This window comes from Phocoena sinus, chromosome 3, assembly GCF_008692025.1.
Source record: "Phocoena sinus isolate mPhoSin1 chromosome 3, mPhoSin1.pri, whole genome shotgun sequence".
NCBI lineage: Eukaryota > Metazoa > Chordata > Mammalia > Artiodactyla > Phocoenidae > Phocoena > Phocoena sinus.
The window spans coordinates 66,608,127-66,623,789 of NC_045765.1; positions in this window are offsets into that span (position 1 = coordinate 66,608,127).

Genomic DNA, 15,663 nt, shown 5'->3' on the forward strand with positions numbered 1-15,663 from the left:
TATAATCTACTACTGAGAAAAGAGGAATTAAGAGTTACCTAAGACTCCTGGGCCCTTTGAGTTGTGACCTGGAGGAGGCAAAGTAGCACAAGGAGATCTGCATTCTTACACTGGCTGTGAAACCAAGTCATCCTAAGCTCTGGTGTCCCATGCTCCCCAGCTGTTAAATCAAGAAGGGTATAACTAGACCTAAAATTCTATGATTCTCCATCTATCCTGTGCTCACAAGAAAAAATCACCACTGTCTTCCCACGCTTGGAAGAGCTTACTAGAACACTTACCACCTCCATCAGGATAACTGGAGGGAGTACAAGCCCTTCGGGAACTCCACCTCTGCAAGGCGGAATGGTTCCACCAGCACTTCAGGAGGAAAATTAGAAGGAAATTTCCATCTGGAGGATGAGAGAGATTTCTTGAGTTTTCTCGCATGTTTTTCAGAAAAATATTTTTCAGTGTTGCCTTATAGACTGCTTCACTCAAAGACAGACAGAATAGGGTAACCCTACATTACTATTTGCCTTGAGTCTTCACCTGCGGAGTCAAAAGTCAGACGTTGGAAGTGGAGGAGTGAAGGCTCTGAAGTGTGGTGAGAGGCAGGAAGTATCTCTTCCTTTTGCAGGAACTTCCATCCAGTTCTAACATGTACGCCGGCCATTCTCTGGGGGCAGAAGAGAGAAGTGGGTCTGTTATAGTTGAAGCACACTAGCAACTTCAATATACAAGCCTACCTTTAGAATTGAAAATATCAGCTATCTAAAAGCATTTTCCACAATTCATTTGAGTATCAAAATAGTTCAACATCGCTTGTAAACCAATCATAGAGAATTATACTCTTATTCTGAAATACTTGCACTTTCCTCTTATGATAAACGATGGAAAAGAAAAATTCAGTTCCACAAGCACATTTTCATAAACACAAAGAAAACTAATTCAAATCCATCATGATTTGAATAATTGGTTCAATTCAAACTGAGTGGGTGGTAATAGCACTGACTATGTTCCTTTCAAAGGTCACTGTTTATAATAAGAAAGTAAATTCATGGATTTCAAGCAGAAACATATTCTAAGAAGACCTAAATAAAGAGTTGTTTCAGAGAATAGCTAGAAATCATGACCCTTTTATTGGTACTTCTGATGGAAAGCTTCTTGGGATGCTTTGCTAGATGAGCTTTTGCCATTATGAGCTACTCATAAAATGATTGACTAAGTACCTATGAAACATGTTTAACATTTTGGAATCTGGTTATATTAAACCAGAAAGTAATTTCAAAATTACTCTATTGTTAGCAGTTGTCATTTGTGTTGGCTTCTCTAGTTCTCTGACCAATCTGTTAATCATCCCCAGAAACCACCCAGCCACTGAAATCCATTCCTCAGTCAGCTTGGCCCTGTCCTCAAATGACCCTCCACGGAATAAACAATCAACAAAATCCTAATATAAATAATTCATAGATGAAACTTCACTTTAAAAATTAAATTAATTTTAAACATGTAAAAGAATGAGATCTAATGAAAGGCCAAGAGTTCATAGTTATCATCAACATAAGACAAAAAACAATTCAAATAATGGCATTGTTCTTCTCTCTCAGTTTCTCTGTGCCTATATTCCCGTGTATGTAAAATGGGGATAATAATAGTACTTACCTATCTCCTAGCATTGTTGTAAGGATTAAGTGAATTAAATTTATATAAAAGAGCTTAGAATAGTTTCTGGGACATAGAAGTATATGCTATTATATAAGTACAAGCTATTATATAATCATAAATTTTACTTTTATCTTTTCTCTCTGATTGTACCAATGATAATGGCACATCTTCCCATGATAAAGTGCATTATAATTTTTCATTTCAGCACATATCCAGCAAATTCAAATGCAAGTATAATTTTAAAAGCTACTGCTTATGTTCCAATTGGAACTGGAACCCTAAAGAAATATTGAACTCTATACTGGATCATTAATGTATATGTTATAGTTATTTTTATTGAATTTTCACTATGTGTCAAACAACTTAAATGTGCTTTACATGTGATAGTTTATTTAATCCTCACAAATTAGGTATTGTCGTCCTAATTTTGCAACTGAGACACAAACCGTTTATATGACTTGCCCAATATCACAGAGGTAGAAAATGGTAAATGAGAAATCCAAATGGAAGCAGCTGGCCTCGAGAGACCACTTTTTAACCTGTACACTGTTTCTTTATGTGGATGGAAAATTCCTCATTGTACTTCCTGAGCTAATAGCTACTTTTGTGCAATAACAGGCAAGTCAGTCTATAGCTATTACCATCTATAACTCAGAAGAGCCGCCCAAGTTCAGATTCTTTACAAGGGGCACAATTTTATTTAATGAGAACACTGTCACATAATATATGTCCTATCTCCCTAATTATGCTTTAACCTCTCTGAAGAGCTTTATATCCTCCAGAAAGTCCAGTATAGATTAAGACAGCCCTGCATAAATAGGACTTCTGTGATACCTTCTCACCTGATGGTAAGCATTACAGAATTCCATTTGAATGAGGTGATTTTTTCCACTTCTGACTTAGGACTGGTTTCCCCTGCCAGTACTCCTTCCCTGTGCCACACATCTGGTCGAGTCTGCACTGAGTTATCTGGGGGACCCCACCTGGCAAGACTTTGTCTTCATTCTTCTGTGAGCCATCTGCATCTATCTTGCTTTTAAAAGAAAGTTATCATTCAGGCCTTGATATAAATATGGAGGTCTCGAGACAATGTTAGCTTAAGAGCTGATATTGTCAGGTATAGGGCTTCAAGACCTTCCAAGGGGCCCTGTGTTGGGTGATACAGATCATATGATGGGTTTCAGGGTGATTTTCTTGCAGAGATACAATATGCTAAGTTAATATATTTAAACTATGTCCAACAGAGACAGCTACGTCTAGACATGTAGCTTTCATTATATTCTATAACAGGGAGGTAGCTGTGATAAAGTAGAAGGAGCTCAAGATTTCTACCCAATGGTATACGTGCCAATTCTGCCACTTCCCAAACTCTATAAACCTGGGTAATTCACTAATCTTTTCAAGCCTCAGTTTTCTCAGATGTCAAATTAGGATAGGTGTGCTAACCCTCTCCATTTGCTATTCATGAGTAGGTTTTTGCTCTTTGATTAATTCCAGGGAGCACTTTCACAGCTAAGTGTGCCTTTTAAAAGGCATACTGTGTAAGGAGATAATAAAGAATCAGGATCATCATTCTCTTTTGTTTGATTGGTTTGGTTTTTGGTTTTTATTGAAGTATTGTTGATTTACAGTATTATATTAGTTTCAGGTATACAGCATAGTGATTCGGTATTTTTATAGATTATGCTTCATTAAAATTTATTACAAAATAATGACTATAATTTCTTGTGCCGTTCAAGATATCCTTGCTGCTTATCTATTTTAAACATAGTAGTTTGTATCTCTTCATCCCATACCCCTTTTCTGCCCCTCCCCACTTCCCTCTCTCTACTGGTAACCACTAGCTTGTTTTCTATATCTGTGAGTCTATAAACTTTTTCTTTTACTGTATACATTCGTTTTCTTTTTCAGATTCCACATATAAGTGATATCAAACAGTATTCGTTTTTCTCTGTCTGACTTATTTAACTAAGCATAATATTCTCTAGGCCTAACATCCATGTTGTTGCAAATGGCAGAATTTCATTCTTTTCATGGAATTTCATTCTTTTTATTCCATTATATATATATATACATCACTCTTTCTTTATCCATTCATCTATTGAAGGACATTTGGGTTGCTTTCTTATCTTGGCTGTTGTAAATAGTGCTGCCTTGAACATTGAGGTTCATGTATCTTTTAGAATTAGTATTTTAATTTTTTTCAAATATTTACCGAGGAGAGGAATTGCTGGATCATGTGATAGTTCTATTTTTAGTTTTTTTAAGAACTTCCATACTGTTTTCCGTAGTGGCTGCACCAATTTGCATTCCCACCAACAGTGCACAAGAGTTACCTTTTCTCCACATCCTCTCCAACACTTGTTGTTTGTAGACTTTTTGATCATGGCCATTCTGACAGGTATGAGTTGATATCTCACTGTGGTTTTGATTTGCATTTCTCTAATAATTAATGACGTTCATGTGCCTATTGGCCATCTGTATGTCTTCTTTGGAAAAATGTCTATTTAGGTCTCCTGCTCAACTTTTTCATTGGGTTGTTTGGGGTTTTTTTGTTATTAAGTTGTATGAGCTATTTATATAATTTGAATAACAACCCCTTATAAGTTTATATCATTTGCAAATATTTTCTCCTATTCCGTAGGTTTGTTTTGTTGATGGTTTCCTTTGCTGAGCAAAAGCTTTTACGTTTAATTATGTCCCATTTTGTTTATTTATTTTTTTTTTTTTTAAACATCTTTATTGGGGTATAATTGCTTTACAATGGTGTGTTAGTTTCTGCTTTACAACAAAGTGAATCAGCTATACATATACATATGTTCCCATATGTCTTCCCTCTTGCGTCTCCCTCCCTCCCACTCTCCCCATCCCACCCTTCCAGGCTGTCACAAAGCACCGAGCTAATATCCCTGTGCCTTGCGGCTGCTTCCCCCCAGCTATCTACCTTACTACGTTTGTTAGTGTGTATATGTCCATGACTCTCTCTCGCCCTGTCAAAACTCACCCTTCCCCCTCCCCATATCCTTATGTCCGTTCTCCAGTAGGTCTGCGTCTTTATTCCTATCTTACCCCTAGGTTCTTCATGACATTTTTTTCCCTTAAATTCCATATATATGTGTTAGCATACGGTATTTGTCTTTTTCTTTCTGACTTACTTCACTCTGTATGACAGATTCTAGGTCTATCCATCTCATTACAAATAGCTCAATTTCATTTCTTTTTAAGGCTGAGTAATATTCCATTGTGTATATGTGCCACATCTTCTTTATCCATTCATCCGATGATGGGCGCTTAGGTTGTTTCCATGTCCTGGCTATTGTAAATAGAGCTGCAATGAACATTTTGGTACATGACTCTCTTTGAATTTTGGTTTTCTCAGGGTATATGCCAAGTAGTGGGATTGCTGGGTCATATGGTAATTCTATTTGTAGTTTTTTAAGGAACCTCCATACTGTTCTCCACAGTGGCTGAACCAATTCACATTCCCACCAGCAGTGCAAGAGTGTCCCCTTTTCTCCACACCCTCTCCAGCATTTATTGTTTCTTGATTTTTTGATGCTGGCCATTCTGACTGGTGTGAGATGATATCTCATTGTAGTTTTGATTTGCATTTCTCTAATGATTAATGATGTTGAGCATTCTTTCATGTGTTTGTTGGCATTCTGTATATCTTCTTTGGAGAAATGTCTATTTAGGTCTTCTGCCCATTTTTGGATGGGGTTGTTTGTTTTTTTGTTATTGAGCTGCATGAGCTGCTTGTAAATTTTGGAGATTAATCCTTTGTCAGTTGCTTCATTTGCAAATGTTTTCTCCCATTCTGAGGGTTGTCTTTTGGTCTTGGTTATGGTCTCCTTTGCTGTGCAAAAGCTTTGAAGTTTCATTAGGTCCCATTTGTTTATTTTTGTTTTTATTTCCATTACTCTAGGAGGTGGGTCAGAAAGGATCTTGCTGTGATTTATGTCATAGAGTGTTCTTCCTATGTTTTCTTCTAAGAGTTTGATAGTTTCTGGCCTTACATTTAGGTCTTTAATCCATTTTGAGCTTATTTTTGTGTATGGTGTTAGGGAGTGATCTAATCTCATACTTTTACATGTACCTGTCCAGTTTTCCCAGCACCATTTATTGAAGAGGCTGTCCTTTCTCCACTGTACATTCCTGCCTCCTTTATCAAAGATAAGGTGTCCATATGTGCGTGGGTTTATCTCTGGGCTTTCTATCCTGTTCCACTGATCTATCTTTCTGTTTTTGTGCCAGTACCATACTGTCTTGATTACTGTTGCTTTGTAATATAGTCTGAAGTCAGGGAGCCTTATTCCTCCAGCTCCTTTTTTCGTTCTCAAGATTGCTTTGGCTATTCGGGGTCTTTTGTGTTTCCATACAAATTGCGAAATTTTTTGTTCTAGTTCTGTGAAAAATGCCAGTGGTAGTTTGATAGGGATTGCATTGAATCTGTAGATTGCTTTGGGTAGTAGAGTCATTTTCACAATGTTGATTCTTCCCATCCAAGAACATGGTATATCTCTCCATCTATTTGTATCATCTTTAATTTCTTTCATCAGTGTCTTATAATTTTCTGCATACAGGTCTTTCGTATCCTTAGGTAGGTTTATTCCTAGATATTTTATTCTTTTTGTTGCAATGGTAAATGGGAGTGTTTTCTTGATTTCACTTTCAGATTTTTCATCATTAGTATATAGGAATGCCATAGATTTCTGTGCATTAATTTTGTATCCTGCTACTTTACCAAATTCATTGATTAGCTCTAGTAGTTTTCTGGTAGCATCTTTAGGATTCTCTATGTATAGTATCATGTCATCTGCAAACAGTGACAGCTTTACTTCTTCTTTTCCGATTTGGATTCCTTTTATTTCCTTTTCTTCTCTGATTGCTGTGGCTAAAACTTCCAAAACTATGTTGAATAAGAGTGGTGAGAGTGGACAACCTTGTCTTGTTCCTGATCTTAGTGGAAATGCTTTCAGTTTTTCACCATTGAGGATGATGTTTGCTGTGGGCTTGTCATATATGGCTTTTATTATGTTTAGGAAAGTTCCCTCTATGCCTACTTTCTGGAGGGTTTTTATCATAAATGGGTGTTGAATTTTGTCGAAAGCTTTCTCTGCATCTATTGAGATGATCATATGGTTTTTCTCCTTCAATTTGTTAATATAGTTTATCACATTGATAGATTTGCGTATATTGAAGAATCCTTGCATTCCTGGAATAAACCCCACTTGATCATGGTGTATGATCCTTTTAATGTGCTGTTGGATTCTGTTTGCTAGTATTTTGTTGAGGATTTTTGCATCTATGTTCATCAGTGATATTGGCCTGTAGTTTTCTTTCTTTGTGACATCCTTGTCTGGTTTTGGTATCAAGGTGATGGTGGCTTCGTAGAAGGAATTTGGGAGTGTTCCTCCCTCTGCTATATTTTGGAAGAGTTTGAGAAGGATAGGTGTTAGCTCTTCTCTAAACGTTTGATAGAATTCACCTGTGAAGCCATCTGGTCCTGGGCTTTTGTTTGTTGGAAGGTTTTTAATCACAGTTTCAATTTCAGTGCTTGTGATTGGTCTGTTCATATTTTCTATTTCTTCCTGATTCAGTCTTGGCAGGTTGTGCATTTCTAAGAATTTGTCCATTTCTTCCAGATTGTCCATTTTATTGGCATAGAGTTGCTTGTAGTAATCTCTCATGATTTTTTTTATTTCTGCAGTGTCAGTTGTTACTTCTCCTTTTTCATTTCTAATTCTATTGATTTGAGTCTTCTCCCTTTTTTTCTTGATGAGTCTGGCTAGTGGTTTATCTATTTTGTTTATCTTCTCAAAGAACCAGCTTTTAGTTTTATTGATCTTTGCTATTGTTTCCTTCATTTCTTTTTCATTTATTTCTGATCTGAGTTTTATGATTTCTTTCCTTCTGCTAGCTTTGGGGTTTTTTTGTTCTTCTTTCTCTAATTGCTTGAGGTGCAAGGTTAGGTTGTTTATTCGAGATGTTTCCTGCTTCTTAAGGTGGGCTTGTATTGCTATAAACTTCCCCCTTAGAACTGCTTTTGCTGCATCCCATAGGTTTTGGGTCGTTGTGTCTCCATTGTCATTTGTTTCTAGGTATTTTTTTATTTCCTCCTTGATTTCTTCAGTGATCACTTCATTATTAAGTAGTGTATTGTTTAGCCTCCATGTGTTTGTATTTTTTACAGATCTTTTCCTGTAATTGATATCTAGTCTCATGGCGTTGTGGTCGGAAAAGATACTTGATACAATTTCAGTTTTCTTAAATTTACCAAGGCTTGATTTGTGACCCAAGATATGATCTATCCTGGAGAATGTTCCATGAGCACTTGAGAAAAATGTGTATTCTGTTGTTTTTGGATGGAGTGTCCTATAAATATCAATTAAGTCCATCTTGTTTAATGTATCATTTAAAGCTTGTGTTTCCTTATTTATTTTCATTTTGGATGATCTGTCCATGGGTGAAAGTGGGGTGTTAAAGTCCCCTACTATGAATGTGTTACTGTTGATCTCCCCTTTTATGGTTGTTAGTATTTGCCTTATGTATTGAGGTGCTCCTATGTTGGGTGCATAAATATTTACAATTGTTATATCTTCTTCTTGGATCGATCCCTTGATCATTATGTAGTGTCCTTCTTTGTCCCTTTTAATAGTCCTTATTTTAAAGTCTATTTTGTCTGATATGAGAATTGCTACTCCAGCTTTCTTTTGGTTTCCATTTGCATGGAATATCTTTTTCCATCCCCTCACTTTCAGTCTGTATGTGTCTCTAGTTCTGAAGTGGGTCTCTTGTAGACAGCATATATAAGGGTCTTGTTTTTGTATCCATTCAGCCAATCTGTGTCTTTTGGTGGGAGCATTTAGTCCATTTACATTTAAGGTAATTATCGATATGTATGTTCCTATTTCCATTTTATATATTGTTTTGGGTTCGCTACTATAGGTCATTTCCTTCTCTTGTGTTTCGTGTCTAGAGAAGTTCCTTTAGCATTTGTTGTAAAGCTGGTTTGGTGGTGCTGAACTCTCTCAGCTTTTGCTTGTCTGTAAAGGTTTTAATTTCTCCATCAAATGTGAATGAGATCCTTGCTGGGTAGAGTAGTCTTGGTTTCAGGCTATTCTCCTTCCTCACTTTCAGTATGTCCTGCCACTCCCTTCTGGCTTGTAGGGTTTCTGCTGAGAGATCAGCTGTTAACCTTATGGGGATTCCCTTGTGTGTTATTTGTTGTTTTTCCCTTGCTGCTTTTAATATGCTTTCTTTGTATTTAATTTTTGACAGTTTGATTAATATGTGTCTTGGCGTGTTTCTCCTTGTATTTATCCTGTATGGGACCCTCTGTGCTTCCTGGACTTGATTAACTATTTCCTTTCCCATATTAGGGAAGTTTTCAACTATAATCTCTTCAAATATTTTCTCAGTCCCTTTCTTTCTTTCTTCTTCTTCTGGAACCCCTATAATTCGAATGTTGGTGCGTTTCATGTTGTCCCAGAGGTCTCTGAGACTGTCCTCAGTTCTTTTCATTCTTTTTTCTTTATTCTGCTCTGCAGTAGTTATTTCCACTACTTTATCTTCCAGGTCACTTATCCGTTCTTCTGCCTCAGTTATTCTGCTATTGATCCTATCTAGAGTGATTTTAATTTCATTTATTGCATTGTTCATCGTTGCTTGTTTCATCTTTAGTTCTTGTAGGTCCTTGTTAACTGTTTCTTGCATTTTGTCCATTCTACTTCCAAGATTTCGGATCATCCTTACTATCATTATTCTGAATTCTTTTTCAGGTAGATTGCCTATTTCCTCTTCATTTGTTAGGTCTGGTGGGTTTTTATCTTGCTCCTTCATCTGCTGTGTGTTTTTCTGTCTTCTCATTTTGCTTATCTTACTGTGTTTGGGGTCTCCTTTTTGCAGGCTGCACTTTCGTAGTTCCCGTTGTTTTTGATGTCTGTCTCCAGTGGCTAAGGTTGTTTCAGTGGGTTGTGTAGGCTTCCTGGTGGAGGGGACTAGTGCCTGTGTTGTGCTGGATGAGGCTGGATCTTGTCTCTCTAGTGGGCAGGTTCACGTCTGGTGGTGTGTTTTGGGGTGTCTGTGGCCTTATTATGATTTTAGGCAGCCTCTCTGCTAATGGGTGGGGTTGTGTTCCTGTTTTGCTAGTTGTTTGGCATAGGTTGTCCAGCACTGTGGCTTGCTGGTCGTTGAGTGAAGCTGGGTGCTGGTGTTAAGATGGAGGTCTCTGGGAGATTTCCGCTGTTTAATATTATGTGGAGCTGGGAGGTCTCTTGTTGACCAGTGTCCTGAAGTTGGCTCTCCTACCTCAGAGGCAGAGCCCTGACTCCTGGCTGGAGCACCAAGAGCCTTTCATCCACACGGCTCAGAATAAAAGGGAGAAAAAGTAGAGAGAATTAGTAGAAGTATGAGGAAAGAAAGAAGGAAAGGAGGAAAGGAAGGAAGGAAGAAAGAAGCAAAGAAGGAAAGAAAGGAGGGAGGGGGGGAGGGAGGGAGGAAGGAAGGAAGGAGGGAAAGAAGGAAAAAAAGACAGAAAGAAAGATGATACAGTAAAAATAAAATAAAGTATAATATAGTTATTGAATTAAAAAATATTTAGAAAAAAAAAGGGACGGATAGAACCTTAGGACAAATGTTGGAAGCAAAGCTATACAGAGAAAATCTTTCACAGAAGCATACACATACACCTTCACAAAAAGAGGTAAAGGGGGAAAAATCATAAATCCTGCTCCCTGAGACCACCTCCTCAATTTGGGGTGATTCGTTGTCTAAAGGAGGGAGGGAAGGAAGGAAAGAAAGAAAGAACGAAGGTAAAGTATAATAAAGTTATTACAATTAAACTTAATTATTAAGAAAAAGAATTTTTTAAAAAAAGTCATGGACGGATATAGCCCTAGGACAAATGGTGGAAGCTAGAGTATACAGACTAGATGTCACACAGGAGCATACACGTACACCTTCACAAAAAGAGGAAAAGGGAAAAAAATCATAGATCTCGCTCCTAAATTCCCCCTCTTCAATTTGGGATCATTCCTTGTCTATTCAGGTATTCCACAGATGCAGGGTATATCAAGTTGATTGTGGAGCTTTAATCCGCTGCTTCTGTGGCTGCTGGGAGAGATTTCCCTTTCTCTTCTTTGTTCTCACAGCTCTCAGGAGCTCAGCTTTGGATTTGGCCCTGCCTCTGCGTGTAGGTCGCTGGAGGGCGTCTGTTTTTTCGCTCAGACAGGACGGGGTTAAAGGAGCCGCTGATTCGGGGCCTCCGGCTCACTCAGGCCGGGGGTTGGGGGATGGGGGAAGGAGGGGCACTGCGTGCGGGGCCGGCCTGCGGGCGGCAGAGGCAGCGTGACGTTGCGGCAGAGGCCGGCGTGACGTTGCACCAGCCTGAGACCCGCCGTGCGTACTCCCGGGGAAGTTGTCCCTGGATCCCGGGAACCTGGCAGTGGCGGGCTGCACAGGCTCCGCGGAAGAGGGGTGTGGAGAGTGACCTGTGCTCGCACACAGGCCCCTTGGTGGCGGCAGCAGCAGCCTTAGCGTCTCCCGCCCGTCTCTGGGGTCCGCGGTTTTAGCCGCGGCTCGCGCCCGTCTCTGGGGTTTGTGCTTTCAGCCGCGGCTCGCGCCCGTCTCGGGGGCTCGCGCCCTCAGCCGCGGCTCGCGCCCGTCTCTGGGGTTTGCGCTTTCAGCCGCGGCTCGCGCCCGTCTCGGGGGCTCGCGCCCTCAGCCGCGGCTCGCGCCCGTCTCTGGGGTTCGCGCTTTTAGCCGCGGCTCGCGCCCGTCTCTGGAGTTCCTTTAAGCAGCGCTCTTAAACCCCTCTCCTCGCGCACCAGGAAACAAAGAGGGAAGAAAAAGTCTCTTGCCTCTTCGGCCGGTGCAGGCTTTTCCCCGAACTCCCTCCCGGCTAGTCGTGGTGCACTAACCCCTTCAGGCTATGTTCAAGCCGCCAACCCCAGTCCTCTCCCTGAGCTCCGTCCAAAACCAAAACCCGAGCCTCAGCTCGCAGCCCCGCCCGCCCCGGCGGGTGAGCAGACAAGCCACTCGGGCTGGTGAGTGCCGGTCGGCACCGATAGTCTGTGCAGGAATCTCCCCGCTTTGCCCTCCGCACCCGTCGCTGTGCACTACTCCGCGGTCCCGAAACTCCCCCCTCTGCCTCCCGCAGTCTCCGCCCGCGGAGGGGCTTCCTAGTGTGTGGAAACTTTTCCTCCTTCACAGCTCCCTCCCACTGGTGCAGGTGCCGTCCTTATTCTTTTGTCTCTGTTTTTTCTTTTGCCCTACCCAGTTACGTGGGGAGTTTCTTGCCTTTTGGGAGGTCTGAGGTCTTCTGCCAGCCTTCAGTAGTTCTGTAGGAGTTGTTCCACGTGTGGATGTATTTCTGGTGTATCCGTAGGGAGGAAGGCGATCTCCGCGTCTTACTCTTCCGCCATCTTCAAGGTCCCCCCTGTTTATTTTTGCTTTTATTTCTTTTGCCTTAGGGGACAGATCCAAAAAAACGTATTGCTACAATTTATGTCAAAGAGTGGTCTGCCTGTGTTCTCTTCTAGGAGTTTTGTGGTTTCCGGTCTTACATTTAGGCCTTTAATCCATTTTGAGTTGTGTTTGTGTGTGTGTGTGTGTGTGTGTGTGTGTGTGTATGATGTTAGAGAATGTTCTAATTTCTTTCTTTTACATGTAGCTGTCCAGTTTTCCCAACACCACTTACTGAAGAGACTGTCTTATCTCCATTGTATGTTCTTGCCTCCTTTGTTGCAGATTAATTGGCCACAGGTGCGTGAGTTTATTTCTGGGCTCTCTATACTATTTCATTGATCTATGTGTCTTTTTTGTGCCAATACCATCCTGTTTTGATTACTGTAGCTTTGTAAGGATCATATTCTTGGAAGCTAGTTCTTTCTTCCCTCTTTCTCCCACTGTTCCTCTCTTTAAGATATTAATCAGTAAACAGGATACTCAGAAACTTTACAGAGGAGTGGAGTACTAAAAACGCCCATCAAAAAGCATGTACCCAGCTAAATAATGATCAGGACCTGACAAGTGAAAGCAGCATGCAATGAGATTAAGCATTGTAAGTCTCCTTAATTTCAAAGATGAGGGATGATTGACCCCAAAATGGCTAAATAGGCAGAGGAGAAGAGACTGAGAATTTAGAAATCAGCTATGTGGAAGAATCTTGGGAAAGCACTGCCTCTCTGCTCATCATTCTTTCATATGTGAAACCCTAGGCTTAGACTCTTCTTCAGCCATAGAATAGCCAAGGCAATATTAGGGAGAGTAGAAAATTCTTCTCCAATTCCCTTAGCAATGCACATTTATTCATTAATATTTAGGAGAATATGTTACACATAAAGCAATTTTTTCCTTTCCTATGGATTCAGTTTTCTCATTAAGCCTCATTCACAGTGAGAAGAGCCATTTCCTTCTGACTCACTGTAATTGTGGAGTCACCTTAGCTTGTATTAGCTGTGATGGTTAAATACTATTGATGGAAAAAAAACTTCTGCAAGTATGAGATATCTTCAAAATATTAAACAGGAAAAATTGATTGTGGAAAATGTAACTGTCCCAGGCAGTTACTCATTTCCCCCTCAGGACAGCACTTTCTTCATGTTTGCATTTTAGAATTTCCTACTTTATATTCTAATTCTGGGGTCAGCAAACTTTCTGTAAAAGGCTGGATTGAAAATATTTTCAGTTTTGCAGGCCAGGCAGTCTTGGTATTTGCTACTCAACTCTGTTGTAGCATGAAAGTAGCCATGGATAATGCATAAACAAATGAGCATGTCTGTGTTCCAATAAAACTTTATTTTTGGACACTGCAATTTGAATTTCACATAATTTTCATGTGTCCCCAAATACTTTTTTGTTTGATTTTCCCCCTAACTATTTAAAAATATAAAACCATTCACAGCTCTTAGGCCATGCAAAAACAGGTGTTGGGCCAAGTATGACTCACAGGCCGTAGGTCCCCTACCCCTGTTTTAATTCATCTATATAAAGCCTTTGAGAGCAACGGCCATATTTTTCTCATCTAAATGAATGATAATCAGATCATCAGCAATGAATATAAATGCTAAGGATCACAGGAACGTTCAAACCAGTAGGACAAAAGAGAACAGAAGGAAGAACATGGAAATAAATAACTGAAATGTCATATCTTAAGAGTGCCTGAAATTGGATTGTGCTATCTGTGAAAACATTTCTTGATAAGCTATTAGGAAACGTTGGCTTTATTTTTCACTTTTAGAATTCAGGTCACAGTTGAACCTGGATTACTCAGCAGTGCTTCAAGGGGCTGCTGCGGCTTTGCCGTGATTAGCATCAGAACTGAAAAGATGAGATATGAGCCATGATGGTTAATGGAAGCAATGGCTTTATCCCATTATCATTCTGCAGGGCAGATGGAGAGAAAACAAATATAAATAGAAAAAAAGAAATTTCAAGCTTGTTTATGTGTTCTGATGCTAGCCTTAGGATTGAAGAGAATTTTCAGAGTAATTCAAATAAGGCTATTTCCTTCTGAGCCTAGGAAAAAACCTTGAGATGAAGAGATTGCTTCAGAGTTTCATGGGGTTTCTGGGTTTCAATTGGATATTTTTAACCACATTGAACTCTGCTGATAACTTGTGGTGTGAGTTTATCTGGTGCCCAGGGGAGAAATGGGCTCAGTGCCCATTCAGAAAGTTTCTACTTGTTACTGTCCTGATCACCACAAACACATTCTTTCCAGATGAATAATAAGATCTCTAGGAGAGCTAATGCAAAGCATAAGACCAAATCATTTTACTGTCAGATCTATAAACTTTTTTTAAAAATCACACTACTGCAACTAGAAATTATTAATACAAATGAGTGCCTAGCTACAAGTCTCAGAGCCTCTAAAACTTGGGCCACGTGAAAGCACTCTAGACTACTTTCTTTTTTTAAATTTATTTTATTTTTGGCTGTGTTGTGTGTTCATTGCTGTACATGGGCTTTTCTCTAGTTGCGGCGAGCGGGGGCTACTTTTCATTGTGGTGCATGGACTTCTCATTGCAGTGGCTTCTCTTAATGCAGAGCACGGGCTCTGGGCTCGTGGGCTTCAGTAGTTGTGGCTCTCGGGCTCTAGAGCGCTGGCTCAGTAGTTGTGATGCACGGGCTTAGTTGCTCCGTGGCATGTGGGCTCTTCCCGGATCAGGGCTCAAACCCGTGTCTCCTGCATTGGCAGGCGGATTCTTAACCACTGTGCCACCAGGGAAGTTCTAGACTACTTTCATTCCAGTAGGAAAAATCTTAGAATTACCAAGTTGGAATAAATTTTGGATATCATGTAGCTCTCCTCAACATTTATCAGAACAAGGCTTAGGTCATTTCAGGTGAAAGAAAACCCCAAGCACTCTCCGTGCACATTAGATCTTCTGTCCCAGTATTTATGGTCCTCCCACACCATATATTATCCTTGTGCCTAATTTACATCCTAAGAGGCAGTTCATCTGCTAGACCCATTTTGCCAGAAACTCATGGATGATTATGCCAGTCCACAATACCAAAAACTGAGGAAAGAACTTTGAAACTTCTGTTAAGTTTGTAAAAATTGCATAAGGTTTTTTCCTCCCTATGCATTGGTGATTAACTAAAGCATGCGGAAGTGTGCTATAGGAAAGGCAAGATATGACTCATAAAAAGCCAATCAAAAAGCTTGGTCCTGGAACACTCCTCTAGCCTAGAAATTGAATTGAAGTGAAAAATAAAATTGGTATGTTTGATGTCATTCAGGAGTAATCAGTTTTGTATCTGCAGCTTTTTGTCTGGCGCTATATAAGCTCATTTCGACCATCTCGTAATGAGAGTTCTTTCACCTTCCCTAAGCCAAGCACTTCTACCTCCTCTCTTCCAACAAACAGCTCCTCCAACAGCAAACATACACTGAAGCCTTGCCTGCGACCTCTGAAAAAATGTGAGGCTCTCTTCCTAAATCAGCCTGCTCTAAATATGTATTCCCATGATTCTAATTTTTCCACTAGAGTAAGTAAATGTCTGCTA